General features: G+C 36.2%; 1 protein-coding gene across 4 annotated transcripts in view; it reads left to right on the top strand.

Annotated features, from left to right (window-relative positions):
- The first annotated feature begins 16,322 nt into the window (after positions 1–16,322).
- The window catches only part of b3gat1a (beta-1,3-glucuronyltransferase 1 (glucuronosyltransferase P) a), a 118,596-nt gene continuing 117,121 nt past the window's right edge, over positions 16,323–17,797 (top strand). For 3 of the 4 annotated variants that reach the window (XM_058388517.1, XM_058388514.1, XM_058388516.1), the window contains exon 1: positions 16,323–16,883. The gene's annotated coding sequence lies outside the window, so the exon portion shown is untranslated. The remainder of the gene's footprint in view (positions 16,884–17,797) is intronic. The other variant, XM_058388518.1, reaches the window with a different exon arrangement.

Genomic DNA, 17,797 nt, shown 5'->3' with positions numbered 1-17,797 from the left:
AGACTTGAGGCTGAGTTTGAATAAGCCGAAGCGATAACAACACCTCGGAAGGGAATGATAATTTCACACTTTCAGAAATAAACCTCTCTTTGTTTTAACTAAATTCAAGCCTTGGAGAGAAATAGGAATAAATGAACAATACACAGCTCTATGCAGCCATTTCAATCCTTATTTATTTTTATTTTTTTTAGTAAAGACTGTTAAGCTGACAGGAATTTTCTGTGTAGAAGAGCACGATCACTAGATAGGCACAATCCAGACATCTGTATGTGAAAGCTCTATGAAATGGAAGAAATCATTTTGGTCGGAGACATCGTAGGTCATTTCTGCAACATGATCTCAGATTGTATCGACTGAACTGCTTTAAATCAATATGACACTCCTCTGCAAAGTGTCATGATGAGAACAAAATATGATTGAGAATCTGGCAGGCTAATAACTATAAAAGGTTTGCGAGAACACTAGAAATAAGTAAAAACGGTAATTTGCTGTATATCAATAACATTACAGGCATAATATGGTATAAGTAAAGAACCGAGCAGGCTGTCAGTGGGGAAAAACACTGACTGGCAAAAAAAAAAAAAATTAAATAAAATTAAATGTTCTTGTTCAAATAAGGTAGGCATATTTGAGTCAGGTTAAAAAGTACATTTATCTTTATATGGTGGAGGCAATATTCTGATTTTTTCCAAGTATTTTAAATGATATTTTCAGTATTTTACGTTCATATTTATTTTTAAGTAACTTTACAGCATTCTGGCTGACACTCGATCCTTAAATGTGCTACCCATTGAACAAAAATAAGTGAATAATAATAGAAATACCTCTTCTCAGTCACTACTGATAACATGTTACAGATGCATCAACGACATGGACTGAAAAAAGGCGTGCAATCCCAATTCAGGTTTGCTGGCCTGTCAAGTTCCTGGCTGGCTCGCCACTAAAATATGTTATCTCCATAAATATCTCTTTTTGTGTAATCACCTGACATGACTGTCACTGATCAGCTGTGTGAATCCACAGTCTGCGCTAGAAAGAAATCAGTCCTAGCTTCTCATGTGGAAAATATGAAAGATTAGATTTTTATTTATTTATATTTATTTTTAAATATATTGCAAATGTCAAAATCCCTTCGAAGCCCTTGTTTGAATCTGGGAAAAGAAATGTTTGAAAATATTAAATATGGCATTTAGGGGAAAAAATTCTTAGATAAAAGTTCAACTATATATTCAGCTTCATTTTATTCACTTAAGATAAAGTAGAAAAGTGTAAATCTACAAATGTTGTGTTAAGCCTTTTTATGTCTCAATATAATATCTTTTATAATTTCAAGTCACCTTGATTATTATCTTTTTCTTTAGCTGCTATCCCTTTGCCACTGTAACTATGAAAATCTCGCCGCTGTGGGATGAATAAAGGATTATCTTATTTGAGTTACTGATGCTAAATGAGCCCCTTTCACCAGAGATAAAGAAAAATGGAAATTAAATAATACAGCTAAGACTAACTAACAGCATCTGTATTGCTAATCTCTCAAATGAAGATGATGACAACTAGCTGAATGCTAATCATTATCTGTCACAGTACAAACTGCTGTGATAAATACAATGTGTATATAGCAGCAAATAGATGGTATCAGGTTTCATTTTTTGTTGTTACACACTGAAGTTTAGATTTCTTAGGAGAATAGATTAACGTCTTGATTATGTGATGACATTATACGTTTGCTAACATATGAGTATAGAGAAACAAAGTGATGTAGGAAGAAGGGATTTTTTCATTTGAGATGCAGGAGATCAAGTTAGGTGAAAGAAAGCCACTGTATTTTCACATGTATCAGGGAAAGAGACTTTACCCTCTGATGCTAGTAGTGTTTGAGTAATAGGAAGAAAATAACTTTGCTTTTGTTGCATTATTTCAATAACTATTAGCATTGTTCAAAGATCAGCTAAAAGCATACGTTTGACTTCAAATGCAGTGTAGCGGATTTGCAAGCTGTTAGTAAGATTGTGTATTTCCCTGACGTTGATCCACTAAAGCATCTTTTTTTGATAGTCCAGCTGTGTGAATTGGGCCATTGTGCCCTGAAGCTGTGGGCTGTGAAATGCATCAGGGAAATATCCAGCTGTGAAAATGTTATTCCCGAAGCAAAAGTACAATTACGCCCTTAAGATAAACTAAGCCTATGTTCCAGACAGATGATATTTGGCCACATTGTTTGCTGAACACCCCTCATACAATCTGTAGCAGTTCAGCTTTCTTCTGGTTGACCTCACACAATGCAGGACTGTTTGCTAATGTGTACTGGCATCTGTGGAAGAAGCTACTTCACAATTTGGCCAGGAATGTCACTGATACTGTGATGAGTAGTGGATGAAAAAATGGCTACAGCTAATGATCATGTAAACAGCTCTAATGATATATCAGAGGTCTCATATTGAGAATATACGTATATAAATATATGTTTACACAACTTCTACTGCCCATCTATCAGCCGTTAATGATTGGTTGGATGACTTTGCTGGAGTCGCACCTTGTTACTGGACCTTGCATTAGAGCGTTATACCCCTTTAGTTCACAACCCTACTAAAATGAATACTCACTTCTGATTTGTCAGAAGGTGTTGATTATTTTTGTATAATCGGCAGCTCTGATAGAGGCCCAAGAGTATTGAGTAAAGTGAAAAAGAGGTCTATATCAATGCTTTCATTCTAATATATTGTCATTTCTGTAGTAACAACGTACACAAGGAGTTGTATAATGCATCCTTCACATAAATAAATGTTAAAATTATCCAGTAAATCAAAGCTATCATTTCTATGACATGGTAAAAGTCTTCATAACCTATTGCTTTGCAGTTTGTAAGTAAAGTGACAAGCTGCATTGTTTTGTCTTATTAAGCACAATAGAGAGAATAAAAGAGAAGCTGTGAGTGAACAAATGATTATAGCTCTTAATTTAATAACAGGAATTAAGTGACAACAGAAATTTGTTTTGCACACTCTCAATAATATTGCACATAACATTTGAACCATAAAAAGTTGAACTTATTGTATTCTCAGCAAAGAATATTTTTTGTTGTTGTGTATTTTGTGCTCCGAGGGAAAATGTTTGTCTATGTACATGTAGATTATCCTCTCAAGGCATTTTGGAGGGTGAAAAGGTTTAAAATTCCACCTCGCTCACATTCATTACACCCACCACTGTATTTCACATGCACCTTTGTGGTCACTGCTTGTTACAGATGCATCAGCAACATAGACTAACAACACAAATAAAATGAAAATCTAGACTGCGTAATCACCTGATATGTCTGCCACTGATTACCAACATAAATCTACAATCTGGGCTAGAAGGAAATCAGCCCTAGGGTCTCGTCTTTATACCATTCTGTGTATTATTTTTTTTTAGTTATTTTTTTTGTGCTATTTCATTTGTTTCCATATCTGCTTTGAAACGTTCCAAAATAATTTGCTTTAAAGCATTTGTTAGCAGTAATTCTGCAAGGTGTATAGAAAAATCTGACACGATCCCGAAAAAATGAAAGCTTATATTTATTGTGTTTTATTTTTATTGTATCTAATATCAGGGGCAATCGTGGCTCAGCAGTTAAGGCTCTGGGTTTCTGATCAGAAAATCTAGGGTGCATCCCTCAGCACTGCCAAGCTGCCACTGTTGGGCCTTTGAGTAAGGCCCTTTACCCTCTTGGTATCATGGATGACCCCAATTTCATAAAAAGCTGGGATATGCGAAAAAAGAATTTCAATGTGCTGTAATATATATGTGACAAATAAAGGCTTATTCTCTACTCTTCCCTGATGGTCTTGCAGCTGAGGATCTTGCACTCTCACTGCCATGCCCTGGGTTTGATTCCAACCAGAAAAACAATGCAGTCACTTGGGGAGGGGGTTTGCAGAAGCCAGTGCATTCTCAGTACTGGTTACAAGCCCCTAATAAAATGGGAGTATCACCGTCCATAGTAAAACCTGTACCTAATCATATATGCATGTCACATGACCTGCTGTCGTGATCCCTAACAATAGTGTCTGAATGAGGAACAACATTTCCTAATATAAGACTGCCCAGAATAAAATATATGCTTAATAAACCTATTTCTTGATTTCTATTTTTTACAAGTTTTATGTTTGAAACGTTTTATTGTCAGATTTGGCAAGCATTCGTATAAGAAAGAAGCAAAAGCTTACAATTAGTAAACCTGTAGAACTGGTTCAATAAGCTTTAGTGTAATCTTATCAACAGAAATACGAGATACATGCGAGTATATTCAAGACATTTTCCCTTCTAAGAAGTCCTTTTTTTCATACAGCACATTCACACCAGCCATCCCTGCATTGACCTATAGATTGTCTATACCTATAAATAGATGCCCTCCTGGATAGATCATTAAGTCAGCAATGGTTAAAGGTCTTGGCTTCTCTCCAGATTTCTGCTAATGTCCCTTCAGGGAATTTTGTATTGTTAAATGATATGGGTTTCTACAAAAGCTGCTTTGTGAATCCTGGGAAAGAAAAAGTGCTTTGCAGATAAAAGTAATTCATTTTATTCTACATATTCATGTTTTACACATTTAATAAGACCATAGGAAATGAATATAATGTGCCTCCAGAAAGTACCCATCCACCCTCATCCCAACTGTATTCATTTATCTTTTTTTTTTTGCTGCATTGCAACCTTGAATATAAGTATTTTATACTGGGATCATATTCTGTTCATTTGTTTAAGCATAATAAATAATAAATTATAAATTTTTTTTTTGCTATTTTTTGTTAAATTGTGTAATATTTTGTTATTTGATATATTTTTTGTTATATTTTTGTACTATAAATTTGTTTTTTTTTTAGTATTTTTTTGTTATATTCCTTCCTATTCTATCTATTACCTGTGTTTGTGGATACTGCTGGAAGCTGTGAATTTCCCTTTGGGATGAATAAAGTATCTATCTATCTATCTATCTATCTATCTATCTATCTATCTATCTATCTATCTATCTATCTATCTATCTATCTATCTATCTATCTATCTATCTACGTAAAAGTAATGTTCAAAAGTTCACACTAAATATGTTAAACATGGCACATCTGTGTTCATTTTACATCAGTGTGAGTCTAATCGTATGCTTGCACAATGATATCTGAAGGTGAAAGATCTCAGTGCTAAAATCCAATCATGTAAAACATATCTGAAGTCATGAAGATCACAGAACTTCTGTGAGACTTTCAGATGAAATTGGAAGAAGGTTAAAAAAAATGCACAAGGTTAAGCAAAGCTTTGAGTCGATAGAATAACAGGATAAAAAGTGTTTGGGCAAGAAGGACAGTGTGTTGAGAAATTCCTGTACAACACTAAAGAGGTTACAGACCTGACTGTCTGGAGTAGGAGAACCTGTGCAGACATCAACAATACCATATGCTCTCTGTAGACCTGGTCTTTATAGGGAAGTGAGCAGAAGGAACCCACGCAGGTCATGTCCGAAAATTTTAAAGCTTTTGGAAAAAGATTTTATGGTGTGATGAGACCAAGGTTTAGGTGCTTGTAAATGCTTGGACTTGACAAGATTTTTTTTTTTTTGTGAGAGTTTTTAATCCTCTCCTAAGTTTTGCTCAGTCTTCCTTCTTTTATTTGGACATGATATTGACTTGCCCTCACCCCCCTTAAGACTCGACCTTGATCTCGTCCTTGTCTTGGACTTGACAACGCCGCTTTGATTACATCCCAACATAAGCTGTACTCTAATACCGAAAGGCTGAGAGGAGCATTTTCCAGAGAAATGGTGTATGACACACTGCCCCATATGCATGCATAATCTGCTTCATGCTCTCATTTTCTGTCTCTCCAAAACACAGAAAAACGAGTCTGTCAGTAAGCATGCCAGAGTTACTCAGTATATCCATGCTTCATAACACTTCTATCGTTATTAAAGTCAGTGAACTGGGACCATATAAATGGCCCAAGCGATGCAATGTTGTTTGTTTTGAGCGCTTTTCATTGATAAGGACTGTTTATGCGGCTCTACGTTGTAACACCAGGTTAAAGCCAGTGGAGATTAGAAGGGCTAAAATTGAGAGTCAGTCAGCTTTCACCGGTTTATCTAGATGTAATGTTAAGTGCATAGTGTGTTGAGAGAAAACGCAACTCAAAAATGATTGCCTGTGTAATTTGCCTAAGTAGGGTGTGATTTTCATCTGGGGAAGGTGTCAGCGTCAGGACTCAAACACTGCTTTAATAATTCCCATACCAGCAAAAACAGCACATGTACAATTGACTTTTTTTTTAATATAACAAATCTCTTGCTTAAATCATTGCTTATATGATATACGATACCTGATTAAATGGATTGAACAGTGTCCAGTTACACAAGTTACAGATTAACAAAACATTACTAGCTAAATATAAGACAACTTCACAAACAAGGATCTGTATTCTGCACTGTAGCAGGATTCTTTTTCTCATAATGTTATCCATCCTCTCTATTTCAGTCTAGTTGCTGGAGGTTAATTATGAGGACACATCACTTAAAGCCTCCGCTGACTACATCCGTGCGGTAACGGCCTCTAAAAACAGTGGCATCATCATTAGTGGAAATGGCACATGACTCAAATCATCTCTGTTTGTGTTTAATCATCTCAGTGAGTCACTAGGGAAACATAGTTTTTTTATTATTATTATTATTATAATGAATAAAACATACTAAAGCTGAATGCAGTGTAAATTTTAATCACGCTTGCTTGACAAAGCTAGCGTACTTTCTCCACATTCCTCTTCTTTTTCCTATTCTATTTGAAAATTTGCCTTTCTTCATTTTTCTATGCTAAAGACAATTAAAATTGCGTTGCTCCACCTACTGTAAGCCTAGCAACCTGATAGCCACCAGTTAACATCTTAGCAACGTCTTGACAAGCTTGACAGCTAACTTCGTAGCTTTGTTTTTTTTCCACAGCTGACTAGCTACAACCTAGCAACCAACTGAGATCTTATTGAAACCTTGAAGAAACACCATAACAAACACTTGGGATCCCAGAACAGCCAACTAACAATACCACAGCAACCGGCTGAGTTAGCACAGAATTTTAGCATTTTAATGCTTTAACTTTTAAACACTTTTCAATGTTTTTTTTTTAATTATAACATTTATATATTCCAAACGTTGAGCCTTTTAACATTCACACACTTAGCTGTTAAATATTCAATTATTTATTATTTAATTTAATTATTATTTAATGCTTTTCAACTTCTTTTCGAGTTATAGTTAATCACAATTTTATGCATAAACTCTCCATTACTTATCCAAAATGTTGTTTATTTTAGTAAGGAAAACAGTATTACAATTTTTTTTAAGCAACTATACAAATATTGGGCTCATAGTTCATTCAGTTGTATTTACTGTGCATGTTAATATATATTTACATGCTGTGTTTAATAATGCATAATAGGGGCCTCATTTGGATTATTTCTATTGCATTATACAGTCATTATAAGCATGCATGTAAAATGTATTCACTCTCCAGCTTTCTCCAAGCACCATGTCCTGCCTTGAGTGTTTTTGAATGGCTATTGTTGTTGGCACTTATGCTTGGGTCTCTCTGCACTGTATACTGGTGTTATTCCTCATTTATAATTCATTTAGGATGTATGTAATCATGAGAAATGCAGTTGCATTGGGGGGGGGCAGGTAAATGTATTTTGTAAATTAAGCAAAAAACTGATGACAAGGATAAACAATTATTTCTACTGCCAAAAATGTAGTCTGTGGAAAAACAATACTTTGCCACTAATGGCAGTCTTGTTACCAGATGATTGTTAGAACCACACTTGACCACTACTGGCAAAAAACAGCAATAAACATATTTTCCAGTACTGACAAACTTCTCATTATTACCAGAATATTGCTAGGAAGTTTGCCATTAGTGTAAACCTGTGGCAACATTTTCTGGCAAATTAATTTGTTAGCAGCAAATGTGCTAATATACAGTAAATGATCAACTCCTTGTATGTCACCTGATTTCTACGACTGGCTTTACTTCCTGATTGGAAGGTGACTAGGGGAAACTGATGCACCAACGATGTGTGCTTCTTGCTGGACATACAATGTGTCCATTAATGGATGGAGTGGAAGGGAAAAAGTATACAGAACCATGTAATGGTTGCAGCCAATAATTGTATACTACATGACTGAGGAATTTCATTTTAGGATTTGTTTGCAGTTGTGTGTGTGACTAACTATATACTAACATGATAACAATGTCTATATAAAGCTATCTGTGCTTTATACTATATATATATATATATATATATATATATATATATATATATATATATATATATATATATATATATATATATATGCCTTACCAACAATGGGGAGCCTCTACCGAATCAGGGTCATAATGTGACCCCACAACATCATTAAGGACAATAGCCACCCCCAACAAAGCCTGTACCATCGGAGTGCAAAAGCAAGAACAACAAGAGTGAAAAAACAGTTTTTACCCACAGGCCATCAGGCTTGTGAATGACTGCCTCTGCCTCTTCCCCCTCTGATCTTGAGCTAGACCAAGCTTTACCCCACCTTGCCTACACACACATTAATAAATGAGAATAACATCATGGATCCCTTCCAAGCCTTTTACACGTGCAATGTTTATACTGCATATAGACACTATTTCTTATGTACATTGCATGTTTACACTTCGTTTCACACATACGTTTTTCCAATTATTCTTATTTACACTGCGCATATAGACTTTTGGTTACAAATGTATGTTTTTCCGCCCTTCTTCTTGCACTAAATCCTGTACATGTCCAGTACATGTCTATGAATTTTGAATCTTTAAATTTTGAATCTTCATTTTAACATGAATTTTATTATTTATTTGTTGTATTTGTCAGTTGATTCTTATTAAAGAGAACAATCAAAAAGCATGTTAAAAATAGCTGAAAAATATTGCATGTATAAGGGCGCAAGCCTATGCAGTATAGGATTATATATTATTGTATGCTAGATGATTGCACAGGCTTCGGTATAGCTGCCTTGGTGATATTGTGACAGCACTATATCAATCTTAACAACATATTGCAAAACATTTATTACCAGTAGATTAACACCAGTTGTCCGAGGAGAACCATTTAACTCCATTTATAGTCATTATTCATATGTGTATAATAATACTCTGAATATTTATTCTCTACTCTGTAATCTGTGCCCGTATACAGTGTACAGTAATGTATAATTCCATACTGTAGAAGCCTAGATGGTGTTTGTTGTTTTTCAGCCGCATTTTCGTAGTGTCTTGTGGGTTAGATCTGGCATATAGCATTCATTATTATTTATTATATTTATTATTTTTATTTAAAGTTGACTTCATTATTTTTTAGTGTGATCATTTTTATTTAAAGTTTGACTTCATTATTTTAATGTTGATTTTTTTTAAGAAGTTGGCTTTATTATTTTAATGTTGACTTTTTTTCTATTTAAAGTTTTTAAAGATAACTCTTTTTATTTAAAGTTATATTTAACTTTATTTTATTAAATAGTTATTTCAACCATTTCTAATGTTGATTTTTTTTAATTTAATGTTGATTTTATTATTTCTATTGTTGACTCTTTATTTCATGTTGACTTCCTTTATTTTAATGTTGACCCTTTTATTTTTAATGTTGACTTATTTAAAGAATTATACTTCCTGGACTCCAGCTTTTGACAAGCAATTACTTTCTTTTAGTCTTGTTTTAAATGTCATGTTTCACCTAACACTTTTGATTTGTCTGTCCTGCATTTTTAAAGAATTTTCTTTTCACTGTATTTTCCCCCATCATAACATTTCTCAATAATCATATATTTGTAAAGCATTTTTAGACAATTTCATGCAATTGATCTAAAATCTAAAAAGCTGTACTTTAGATTTTATGAGACTATTTAGCTTTTACACAAATTCAGTCATGTGAATGACAAAATGACAAAAATGAGCTGGTGGGAAAAAAGCAGGACATTGGGATTCAGTTAAGTTCAGAAACAGAGGTTTAAAGAAAAAAAATAAAATAAAAAACAAAACATTACAAAAAGCAACATTCGCTCCTATTTTCAAAAAGGCCTGAAGTCCACTTGTCCCCATTACCTACCAAATCGCTCAAGCATTAATGATATCAGGCATACTGTATTAGCTGAATCATTTGGTTTTAGTCGTGAACCAGAATACATGCACAAACACACACACACACACACAAAAGCACTAAAACATCCTTATTTTTAATTAGAAGTGCCATGCTTACAATTCTAGACCTACTTCTATAAAAGAGGTCATTATTTCCTCATAGTAAACATTTGCTTTAGAATAATGAAGTGAGGCTGTGAGTTATTGTAGCTTGTGACACGGAAAATAAGGATATTAGAACCAATTTTCTTCATATTTGTGCCTTAATAGTTTACAAAAAAAAAAAACTGTTGGTCTGAGATGACGCTCTGACTAATGCACATGATGTTCTTTACTAATAGTGTCATTTTTATGTTTCTGAATCCATGGTTCTTGCCAAACTGTGGTTTGCAGTTGGGCTGAGTTGTTGTTCCCATGGTTACCAGACGGTCTGCATCCTCGCAAGCACAGCGACTGTCAATCGAAGGTTTGAGGATGCCTCAAATCAGCGACGCTCCAGCTGAGCTTGATTTTATGTGTCAGTGCAAAAACATGTCTATGTTTTTTTTTTTTTTTTTTTTTTTTTTTAAGAAAACACTAGTTCAAGCGCAGCCCAGTTTTTCTACCAGCGTTGTTCAAAATGTTGCTTTTAGAGACATGTGGTGATGTTGGCATGTATCTGAAACAATACAGGACTCTTTGTTATGCTGTTGCTTAACAGGTAAAATCTATGACTATGCACATGTGGAATGTCCGAGAGCTGATCTCACTTAAGAAGCAAACCTCATGCAGTAGAGTGACTTACAAACCCAGTTACGTCATGTCCGTGTGATTCACCACCGAATACGTAAGATGTTCTCCAAGCAAAGCCATATCAGAGGGTTCATCTTCAACCAACCATGCTATTAAAAACAGAGAGACTCCGGAAAAGACATCATTTTTAAGAAAAGAGGATCCAAACTACCACCTTAAACTTCATCAATACCTACAACCTTTATAAAATGTAGATTACTTATAATCACAGAACCTACTTACATTTCTCACCAGCATAACTGTAGTTAATGATCTTATTAATATTAACAAGACAAGATTAACACAATTATACAATAATAAGCTGATTTTTTTTTTCTCCATCTCATTTGTTTTGCTTATTTTTTCTATTAAAACGTATTTTTCTATTAAAACGTATACATATAATATAAATACAGCCTATGTGATCCGCTAAGTGAAATATTTTCTAAAATGACATTGCTGTTACACACAATATTGTGAAACTAAGAGTGCATCAGTACCAGGACTGGTATCTAGTATCAGTTTGACATTTACACAAATAAAATCGGTTCCTATGCCAAAACTGTTATATTACACTACCGCTCAAAAGTTTGGGATCGCTCCAAAATTGTATTGTTTTCCAAGGAAACACACACAAAATGAGTCTGAATAGAAAATACAGCAAAAGAACAGGACATGCTGACATGTCAGAGTTAGAAATAATGATTTTGATGAACGTTTTCTTCAAACTTTTGCAGCAATTACAGCCTGGTCATTCTAGCTGTCAATTTTCCAAGATAATCTGATGAAATTTCACCCCGTACTTCGTGGTGCATCTCCCACAAGATGGACTGGCTTGATGGAGTCTTTCTCCGTAGCTGAAATCAAGCTGAAATATGCAAGTGATCCCAAACTTTTTAGCTGGATGTTGCCATAGGAATCATAGAGGTCAATCAATTTGGACTTCACTACTAATCAAATCAAAGCAGATGGCAAAAGAAATTCAAGACAAGAAATCTTAATAAACACTCCAGCAAATGCTGACTAGCCAAGGAAAGGTGACTAAAAGATGAGTAAAATAAGAGAATAAGGGAATCCCTTACCAAGTACATTGCTCTTGATGTTTTGCTCAACCACTATTGGTTACTTACAACGAATGTTTACTTACAGCCTGTTTCCAAAACCCACTCAACTCCAAACCCCATCCAGTGTAATATTATATTAGTTACACTAATATAGTTAGCTAATGCAACTCCATTAAAACTCAGCTAAACAACACTGTACAAAGAATGAGCTGGCTTGAGCAAGTTCTTGGCCAGTATTTCAACCAGAGAAACAGAGCTAAAGTTAATGTTCTGCGATGTGTCTGATTGAAGTAAGATACAGCATTGGAATTGATGAGCAACAAAAAAAACATGTACTTTTACTAGAGCTAAACTCTACGGTGCTTTTAACACAGCTCACTGACAACGAATTATTACCTCAGGTGAACTTTTTTCCTCCACGGTTTGCATGCTTTAGATTTTTAAGCTGTTACATGACTATAAAAGTTGCGCTTATTCATTAAGTTTTGATGAATTTACAGTATCGGAAGCGCCGTATGAGACCTTCCCACTGCAAAGCAAAATTTTCACCACTTCCGTCCAGTGTCGAGTCAGAGGAAGTGCGCCAAAATTGTGTTGTCGCTTCTCTAATGACAGAGCTCAAGGCTGAAGACACCATCACACTGAGATATTACTGAAATTCACACTCGCCCATGTATCACCCTCGGCGGCTCATCATCCTCACACTCTGAATTGTTAATCACTCATGTGCAACATTAGGATACATGTCTGTCCCTGGGCTTTTGTGTGCATGTGCATTATGTGCATGTATATACACAGGATGACTTTATCATTATAGATACATTCCATCCTTAATGTCTTGTATCTTGCTGACTTGACAGCTCAGTATAAGGTTATGGCTCTATTCTACTTCTTGATTTGTTCCAACTGGACATTGTTTAGAAGCAAACAGATGGACACACAAATGAGTCCTAGAAGTGTTCATGAGTAGCAGGAAAAAATGTCTTTATAAGCGGTTTCAAATGGCAAGGAAATTTCCCATTACAATTAAACAGTGGGAAGAAAATGTGTCATTACTCTTCTCATTATTGTTACATATATGTAAGATGTATTGTGTCTGTGTGAGTGTGTGTTACAAGAAACTACTAATGTAAGAGATTCTAATTCAATAGTGTGTTATGCAAGACATAAAAGACTTTGGGACATGGTGTTATTGAAATATAATCAGCAGCGGAGCGTCTGACACAGCCTGGTGTGAAGTGTAGCTACTCTTATCACTCTGAAATTGATTCATTTTCAATAACAGCATGTCCCAAGGTGTTCTCTATTACTGCTATACCACAGTTATTCAACAATAATAATAATAATAATAATAATAATAATAATAATAATAATAAATATATATATATATATATATATATATATATATATATATATATATATATATATATATATTATTATTATTATTGTTCCCTTTCCATGAACTATTTTTTTTAATAAGACAAGAAACACAGTGTCATATCACTGAGAAAGCCCACCATTTTGACTGCTACAAAGCACTAACACTGGAGACTCCTTCCATAGATATCAACTACTTACAGAAAGCTTCACCATATTGAAATCATATATTTGCTTTGCTTTTCTAAATAGCTGTTTTTTTTATCTGTTTATTATTAGCATCCACATGTATACTGATGCTTTCACTATATCAGTTACCATGTCACTTACTACTGTAGCATGTGCACAAAACCAGTTCCTTATAGAGAACCTTAATGCTTTTAGCTTAGCAGCCTTGATGCAGACAGATCACTGACTCACATATTCACATTAGGCAGCTCTAAAAGCCATAATAAAGTCATCCCAAAATACTACATAACACTCTTCGGACAAATGTAACATGAGGTTGCTAGATTATCTGACGGTCCGTTTTGCTGGCGCTTATGGCATCAACCCACTAACTGGCTCCTCTATGAGGAGGGCTATTTATTCCCACAATTCATGCTACTGCATCTCCAGCTCAGATCATACAGGGTACTTCAGAAGGTGTTGAGATAAAGAGGAATTATGCATGCTAGAGTAAACAAAATAATATTTTAGAAAAGCTCAATATATGCTATTAGACCTCACTTGATATCTGGGTCAAATCTTAAACCATGCAGCATAGAAAGTATTCCTGCAGAGAAGAATGTCATTTAGAAATACAGCAAGAAACCAAATAATCAGAACTGGGTTCTATGTTAAAGGATGCAACCCTGATTCCCTATCAGAGAAGGTTTCACAAAGAACCATCAGCCAAAGAATTCTCAGCTGTCTAATTATCCCTTTTCAATATACACTATATATTCTCATTGGATTCCATCTATATGCATTCTGGAAACTCTCTTAGAAAAAGCGGTTCTTCAAAGTTTCTTTGTATGATTAATATTTCCATGCTTCTGAAAGGTTTCTGTGAAGAACCTTTTCAAGAGGATCCCCACTGTTCAAAGCTTATATATTGAACCATTAAGGGTTGACCAGCCCAATGGAGGACTAAATGGACCTGTCAGATGGATGTATGTACCCTTGGTTCCTGGACCCTTGAACCATTGGTTTGAACTCAGTGGTTAAGACTCTGTTAACAAATAGAATGGTGTGAGTTGCCAGTGTAGGGCACCACATAGAACAAAGCTTGCTACAAATTTGTAGAATAGGTGACTTGCAAAAACAAACAAGCATCTGCATAATGACACTGCTGTTTTGCTAGTTCCTAACGTTCAAAGGATTTGGTTAAAAGCTGCAATGCTACAAGGAAGATTTAAACGAACATGAACTGATTTAGTCAGCAGTAATTTTACAGTATATAAAAAATGGACTAATGAGGCCAGAATTTTGGTGCATGCTGGAGTAGCAAGGCTTATTATTGCCACCCTGTGCCATCTGCATGGCCACACCCCTGAAACAGCATCAATCATATGAATAAATAGAAATACAAATGGTACCCAGTCTGGTGTGTAGTAGGTGTCAGTGGTTGAGGTCAGTAATCAAATGTGTCACTTATGAATCATGTCCTTTCTCCTGGGATTATTCTTGCTGTGGGTGGGTCCCTGAAAGTTAGTGTTTATTCTAAATGCCTCACTATGTTACTGCCCTCTCACATGTCTATGATGGTCCAAGATCCTGGATGTGTCTATGCCTCAACTGTTCTCTCTCGGTTTTCTTTCTGGCTGCCTACTTTGTAACCTTTGTCATTCTTGCTTGATGAGCATGTGTATTCTTTGCACATCTAACACTCAAAATGACATCTTTATATAATTATAAGGTAAGGTACACTAGGTATGATAGTTTCCCAGAAACATCATCCTCATTAGAGGCCAATCACTGATAAATATTCCCCCGCAGTCTGTATCATCAGCTGTAAATCAAGGGGTCTGTTGTTCTGGCTTTAGAGCTTAGTGCTTGACGGAACAATTGATTAAGGATTAATTACCTTGTGCTTGTTTATGCATTATTCATGAGCATAAAATCAGCTGCTTGAAACAATGCAGTGAGGTTGCTAGAGGTGATAGCTCAGCGCAAACTTGAATAAGAATCCAAGAGTTGGCAGAAATGCAGCTGTTCTTTATCTGAAGAGTTGGATTTGGGGTCTTTTAAGTGGTTACTGGCAAGATTTCATTTTTCATTACATTTTTCTAGTAGGGGGGCACAGTGGCAACAAGCTTCCTACGAAGCGAGTTCCTACCAAGGGATCCTCAGACGTTTCAAATTGTAAGATATTCTTTCTCCAGCTGGTCCTGGGTCTGCACTGAGGTCTTTGTTCAGCACTTGTACCTGATACAGTTCTAGCTGGATCCATTCTTGTAAGGTGCCCAAACCATCTGAACTGGTTCTTCTCAATTTTTAGAAGCAGTGGCTTTACTCCAAGGCTCTTCTGGATTGTCAAGCTCCTTCCCCTGCCTCAGGGAGTAAGACCAAAGCCGTGTGGAGGAATCTCATTTCTACCAGGAATACTTTAGACCTTATTCCTTTGGGGGAAAAACCCATAGCTCATGAGCATAGGTGATTGTTCTTTGAAATATTCCCAAACTCCTGCAAATCTGGTGGTGGAGCATGGATTAAAAAAGTGCTTCTGACATAATCAGGATTCATTATACAGAGGATATACCAGAAATAAATCCAGTTGCAGTGCATTATTGCATTAACCTGACAGATTAGAGGAGGGGGAAGAGCTGAAGGAGGAGAAGTACCTCCTTCACTACACGCATATATACGCACACAATTTGAATACCCCCCACAGAGTGCTCTACCTCCTCCTTCCTCTCTTCTCTCTTTTCCTCTCCATGTCCTTCTCCCTCTCCCCTCCTTTCTCATTTCTTTGCGACAGCCCACCCTGCTACAAGCTGTAATGGTACAGGCCATTAGCAAGACCATCTCAACTGGAGGAGGGGGGCCCCTCAGCCTCAGCGAGGAGGCGACTTTGGATCCACATAAACACATTCGCAGATGTCTCTCCATGCGTTCTGACAGCCTGCCTCCGCCGCAGCCATCTCACTAATCAGAGAGCGAGAAAAAAGGACAGAGAGGGCAAGCATCACCCCGTCGTGCCTGCTTCTTGCCTACATCTCTTCTTCATTAGTCTTTAGCCGTGAGAGGCGGGGAGAGAAAGAGAGTGTGGTGTATGCCAGAAGAGGACAGCAGGAAAATACGCCGGTAGGGTCCATCCTCAAGCATCAGATTATTGAATCCTGCTTTCCTCAACGCTGGACCCTGAACATTCACAGCAGGAGAGAAATAAGGACATGATTAGAATGCAGTCTGCAATTTGAAAGGAAACAAAGGGAGGGAAGAAAAACAAGCTGGCAAAAGAGAAGATGGTTTGAATGAATGAAACAGCATGTGGAAGGAATAGAGCTGCCTGAACAAGGTAAGAGAGCTTTTCTGCCTTGCTTTAATATATATAAATATATCGATAAAAAAAATAAAAAAGTCAGAAATATGCAGCATGCAATAAGCAGACAGTTATTAATCTGAGACTGGGGACTCTTTCTGTTGACACTGTTATATTGAAGTTCACTGGAAAACAAGCCTGACATTTGTTAAGCTGCCCACATGCATGGGCTGTTGACGGGGACCTTAAGCCCTGTGAGGAGAAATGACTGATTGTCTTCATTGAAGCTGCACACAAAGCACTGAGGTATTGGCAAGGCAGGCTCGCGTACCAGCTGGGAATGGTCATGTGCATAAATCTGCGAGTCAATGCAAACTATCTTCGGATCGGATATGATGAATAGTTACAGTATGCACAATTAACGATCATAGCATGGAGCCAGATCAATGAAGGGTATCTTGATAAGACGTCTCCGTTACTGAGAAGAAGAAGTTTCGTCTCGAGTCTGACGGTAAAGGCTTGCACAGTAATGACTGCAAACTGTCAGTACTATAACCACAACAGCGTCATCGAGACCCACTTGAAAGGTTGCACTTGAAAATATCCCTGGATACATTGTGTGTACATTTATTACATTCTTATCACAGTCCATACCCTTCCCCTAGTCTGACCCAGAGAGGCAACAGACTTCTCAAATGAAAACAATCCTGAGAACAAAGCACAGGGGAAGATACAGTATATGAGATCAGGCATACTAGATCAGCCTTTTCCTTTTTTTTTTTGATACAGATCACGATACAGCTAAGCTGCAAAGCTTTTGATTACCTACCTGTCTATGAGGTGCTGATTACAAGCCTGGCCTGCGACTTCTGTACTAAATCCGTTCAGCATTTAATCCATGGCACATGCCCTAGAATTAAAAAGCGAAGACTAAAATTCATTGTAAGGGT

The sequence above is a fragment of the Hemibagrus wyckioides genome, linkage group LG04, assembly GCF_019097595.1.
Source record: "Hemibagrus wyckioides isolate EC202008001 linkage group LG04, SWU_Hwy_1.0, whole genome shotgun sequence".
Taxonomy (NCBI): Eukaryota; Metazoa; Chordata; class Actinopteri; order Siluriformes; family Bagridae; genus Hemibagrus; species Hemibagrus wyckioides.
Note: the sequence above shows the minus strand (reverse complement) of the source record. Positions and strands in the feature narration are given on the sequence as shown.